The sequence below is a fragment of the Palaemon carinicauda genome, chromosome 29 (assembly GCF_036898095.1).
Source record: "Palaemon carinicauda isolate YSFRI2023 chromosome 29, ASM3689809v2, whole genome shotgun sequence".
In the NCBI taxonomy this organism is placed as follows: Eukaryota; Metazoa; Arthropoda; class Malacostraca; order Decapoda; family Palaemonidae; genus Palaemon; species Palaemon carinicauda.
In genome coordinates, this window is record NC_090753.1 from 9,496,728 (window position 1) to 9,503,150 (window position 6,423).

Genomic DNA, 6,423 nt, shown 5'->3' on the forward strand with positions numbered 1-6,423 from the left:
GTTTCCATAACTTATTAATTTGAATTTATCGGAGTTAAATACCCTCCTATTTATCTACGCCCATTCATGTATTTTGTTTAGATCCCTTTTTATCATCGGTGAAACTTCTCACTACAGTCTTTAACAATACAGTCTATGTCTGAGATCATAACAAACAGCAGTGCAGCTAATACCGTACCCGGTGGCATGCCAGATGTTACCTGATCTTCATCTGATTTCTCGTCATTTGCAACCACTGTCTGTTTTCTGTTTTGTAAAAATTCTTTTATCCCTTGTCCTATCTTTCCCACAATAGTATTCTTTCTCATTTTTCTCTCTGATATATCATGGTCTACCTTGTCAAAGGCTTTTGCAAAATCTAGATAGACCACATCTTTTTCATTAATCAAATCTTTATATATGTTTTCAAAGTGTGCTATCAGTTAAGTTTGTGTATTTTTTTCCGGGCACAACACCATGTTGACCTATATTAAATAAATTATTTTTAACCAAATGATTCATTATTTTCTTTTTTATTACCCTTCCATACACTTTCATAAAATGTGATGTTAGACTAACAGGTCTATAATTGCTTGCCTCCAGTCCTGATCTACTTTTGAAAATATTTGTTATATATGCTAATATATGTTTAACATATATCTAGCTCATATCTACACTTTGTCTTAGCAGTATTGCAAGTGGCCTCGCGATAGTGTGTGCAGTTTTTTTTTTTAACAAAATTGCTTGAGCTCCATCTGGCCCGGCTGCTGATCCATTTTTAATTTCGCTTATAGCCTGCGAATCTATTTCCGTTAGGTATTCAATATTTTCTTCTCTCATTTCTGTTTCATTATTCTCATTCGTAATTTTGGCGTGAATTCACTCTTATATTTTCTGTTAATATGTTGCATATTTCGTTTTTTTTTTTTCGTTAACTATCCTTCAATTCTTAGAGGACCTGCTAATAATCTCGCTTTATTCATGTTTTTAGCATAGGAGTAAAGCTCTTTCGATCGTATAATTTCTTTTTTCTGCATTTTCTATCTTACTTTTTATTTCCATCATTTTCCATACATTTTCTTCTTTTACAAGATTTTTCTTCCATTTTCTTATTTTTTGAAATAAGATCATTCTGTCTCTTGGTATGCATATCTGATGTTTATTTTTTTCTCGGTACATATTTTTTAACAATTTTCTCCAGCATTTTTTACAGTATATCCGTATTTACCTGTATATTATCACATACTAATACATTTTTCCAGTCTTTGAGAGAGAGAGAGAGAGAGAGAGAGAGAGAGAGAGAGAGAGAGAGAGAGAGAGAGAGAGAGAGAGAGAGAGAGTAGTTCGTTCTTTTAGCGTATAATTACTGGAATTAAGAGAGAGAAGGAAGTGACGGAAAAGTAAATCTTGATTGGGAGATTTTTTTTTAGAAAAAATATTCAAATTTCTAATTCCAAATATTTTATTAAATAACTTTTACATCAAAAGAGCCAGTTAGCCTTCTAACTAGCCTACTCAAAAGTAATCTCATCCGAGTTTCTTATTCCAAGTAAATCAAGGCTTAAACATATTTCAATTGAGAAATAACTAGCTTTAAACATACAGAGAAATTCAGGAATAGCAGATTATCGATATAAACGAAAACAAGAAAATTTAAACTTTTCATACATCTTACGATGGTCAAACTTAGCTCCCACTCCCATTGTAGGGTATATGAAGCCAGCAAGAAATACAACACAAATATAATTGGTTTATGATATTTTTTAGCCAGTTATTAGATGCTCATCCAGTTTCCTAGCTTCAAGCAACAATAAAGATAAACGTTTCTTTTTAAAAGTGGCAGAAATATTTTATATCGTTCCCAGTTCGTATCTCTTGCCCTTTGACCGGATTCAACCCCCTACTTTGAAAGGTTGTAACTCGATTGTCCTTCAAACTGTTATGGAGAATATACAACGAAAAAGATAATTCTCAACGGTTAAGGCATACAAGCATAATTATATTGCATTTTGATGATAGAAACTTTTATTGGAATCAAACAGCTAACGAGTATGCATATATGATAGATCAACTAGATTTCGATAATTTCATCACATAAACATGTATATATTTATGACACGTTTTCTCTTAATGTGCCTTCATAATATACAGAATCCTTTTCATATGTCAATAGTTCTCTCTCTCTCTCTCTCTCTCTCTCTCTCTCTCTCTCTCTCTCTCTCTCTCTCTCTCTCTCTCTCTCTCTCTCTCTCTCTCTCTCTCTCTCTCTATATATATATATATATATATATATATATATATATGTTGTGTGTGTGTGTGTATGTATGTGTGTATGTTTATATTTGCTTTTCATTAACCACCTAGAATATAAATAGCTGAAATAGAAACTACATCTAGAATAATAATGTAAGATATTAACCTGAATTCGACAGGTATTTGTACAGAAGAATTGTCATTGACATTTATATTTTCTCGTGGCTGAGTGTTAAGGTTAATGGCAAACAAGTATCCTGGACCAGGGCTCAAAACCTGGCCGGTCAGATACATTAGTATTTGAGTGATTTCACCTGGGGCTCTGATCCTGAGGTTATTAAGAGAATCCAAACATTAATTTTTTTAATATATGAGGCTTATTTGAAATATGATAAACACGTTTAAATGTGCAAAATTTATTAACAATCGAATTAAAAGTCACAAATCTACCAATTGGCTACGGAGGTGAAGATGGGTTGATTTAAATTCTGAGTACAAAAAACCTGAATTCGACAAGTGTATGTAGAGATGAATTGTTATTGAACTTTATCTTTGTTCGTGGTTGAGAGGTATGGTCAATATCATACAAGTATGCAAAACCAAGGTTCGTAACCTGACCGGTCATATACTATAGTCTTTGGGTGATTTCGCCTGGGGCTCTGATCCCGGGGTCGTTAAGAGAATCCAGACTTTAATGTATTAATACATATGACTTTTTTGATATATATATATATATATATATATATATATATATATATATATATATATATATATATATATATATATATATGTATGTATATATATACATATATATATATATATATATATATATATATATATATATATATATATATACTGTATATATATAATATATATATATATATATATATATATATATATATATATATATATTATATATATATATATATATATACTGTATATATATAAAATATATATATATATATATATATATATATATATATATATATATATATATATGTATGTATATATATATATATCTAAATATATATATTTATATATAAATATATATATATATATATATATATATATATATATATATATATATATATATATATATATATATATATATATATATTTTATATATAGTATATACACACACACACACACACACATATATATATATATATATATATATATATATATATATATATATATTATATATAGTATATATACACACACACACACATATATATATATATATATATATATATATATATATATATATATATATATATATATATATATATATATATATATATATATACATATATATATATACATAAACATATTGGAGAAAATTCGGACTTTTAGCAGCCTCCTGGTGCAACCGATGTAAGTGCCAAGATCACATCTGGGACAATTATACTTATAAACGACACCGGAGGCAAACAGGGGGCTGATCTTATCCTTGACTTGGAAGAGTGAGCCGATGGTTCAGGGGTTTATGGGAATTAGTTTTAAAATAAGGGCAGGCAATTGCTCACTGAGTAGGTTAATGCATTTTTTCCTGAATTTATTATTATGGAGAAAGGGAAATCTAGCAAACATACGGAGCTTGGGGACATTGTGGACTATTGGGGTTGGATTGAATTTCAGATTAAGTAGCTTATTAAGGGATCTATGAAAAATATGTTTGCCTCCGGTGTCGTTTATAAGTATAATTGTCCCAGATGTGATCTTGGCACTTACATCGGTTGCACCAGGAGGCTGCTAAAAGTCCGAATTTCCTATCATCAGGGAATTAGCTATAAAACGGGTTGTCGTCTATCAAATCCAGAACAATCTAACATAAGAAATCACAGTAAAAGTTGCAAAACACACATAGATACCAGTCATTTTAATATAATAGGAAAAACCCGACACATAGACGAACTAACCACCCTTTTATCAATAATGATTAAGCTAACTGTACCTTCTCTTAACCACCAGTCGTCTTCCACCCAATTGTTTATTGCCTAATTACCTGTTGTTTTTGTTTACACTCCCTTCCATAACAACTTTTCATGTCAGTTCTCCTTACGCTACCGCTGTGGGTAGGTGTCTTGTTCGTTTTATTATTATTATTATTATTATTATTATTATTATTATTATTATTATTATTATTATTATTATTATTATTATTATTATTATAATATATCTTTCTATTATTATTATTACTATAATTATCATTGAATTAATTTTTTTTTCTCTATATTCGCTCCAAGCCCTTTCACTTATTCTGTGTTTCTGTTTTTACTTTGTTTTTTATTCTTGATTTATTAAAAAACTTTTTAATTTTGGTGTTGGTAAACGTTGTGTGCATCTTTTTACTTATACACAATTAACTTGTAATCGGTTCACCCTGAAAAATGTATCAAGCTGATACGAAACGTCGGCGCAAATAAATGAATGAAAAAAACAGAACGCGTCTCCCTTCTCCAATATGTTTATGCTTGAGTAATTGCTCCTGTCTCCATACTTATATATACATATAAATATACATATATGTATATATATAAATATATACATATATGTATATATATATATATATATATATATATATATATATATATATATATATATATATATATATATATATATATATATTATGTATACATATACACTGCATATATATATATATATATATATATATATATATATATATATATATATATATATATATATATATATATATATACTGCATATGAATATATATATGTACATGTATATATATATATATATATATATATATATATATATATATATATATATATATATATATATATATATATGCAGTATATATATATATACATATATTGTATATATATATATATATATATATATATATATATATATATATATATATATATATATATATATATACTACCATATATGGAGGTGTAGACCCAAATGGTATTTTTCCTTTGTTTTTTATAAAGACAGCAGATTTCTTAGCTCCAAAGTTATCTGTTATTTTGCGCAAGTTAGCAAGAAGAGGAGCTTTTAGCACTAGTTGGAGAATTGGTAATGTTACTCCTCTATGTAAATGTGTTTGTGATAGCTCAAGTCCCACTGATTACCGCCCAATTTCCATAACTCCCATATTATCTAAAGTTTTTGAACGTCTTCTGGCAAAACGTCTTAATAGGTTTGCTGAAGGTAATCATCTACTCCCTAGTTTGCAATTTGGTTTTCGTAAAGGCCTTGGAGCATGTGATGCCCTTCTTACAATCTCCAATGCTGTACAGAAATCCCTTGATTGTGGTCGGGAAGTTCGTATGATTGGCCTTGATTTTAGTGCTGCCTTTGACCGTGTTAATCATGAGGCCCTTGTTTTCAAACTGAAACAGTTGGGAGTGGGTGGGTCGTTTCTTAGCATTATTATTGATTTTTTAAGTAATAGATCTCAAAGAGTTGTTGTTGATGGGCACCATAGTGATTATAGGAATGTGATATCTGGTGTTCCACAGGGTAGTGTTCTTGGCCCATTACTTTTCATACTATATACACATGACATGTGGTTTGGCCTAGAAAACAAGCTTGTTGCATATGCAGATGATGCTACTCTCTTTGCATCAATTCCATCCCCTGAATGTAGATCTAGGGTTGGTGAATCCCTTAATAGAGATTTAGCTAGAATTAGTGCATGGTGCAAATTATGGGGTATGAAGTTGAATCCTAACAAAACTCAAAGTATGATTGTAAGTAGGTCAAGGACGGTGGTTCCTCAACATCCGGATCTCAGTATTGATAATGTTTCTTTAAATATGTATGACTCTTTCAAAATTTTAGGTGTGATTCTCGACAGTAAATTTACTTTTGAGAAACATATAAGGTCTGTGTCTTCTTTAATTTCACAAAAAATAGGCTTATTGAGAAAGTCTTTCAAGATTTTCGGTGATCAATCTATTCTGAAGAAGGGTTTTAATTCTTTCATTCTACCTTGTTTTGAGTATTGTTCTCCTGTCTGGTCTTCAGCTGCTGATTCTCATCTTAATATGTTGGACAGAAACTTACGGTCTATTAAATTTCTTATTCCTGATCTAGATATTAATCTCTGGCACCGTCGTTCAATTAGTTCATTATGTATGTTGCATAAGATTTTTCACAACTCTGACCATCCTTTACATTCAGATCTCCCTGGACAATTCTATCCTGTTCGTAATACTA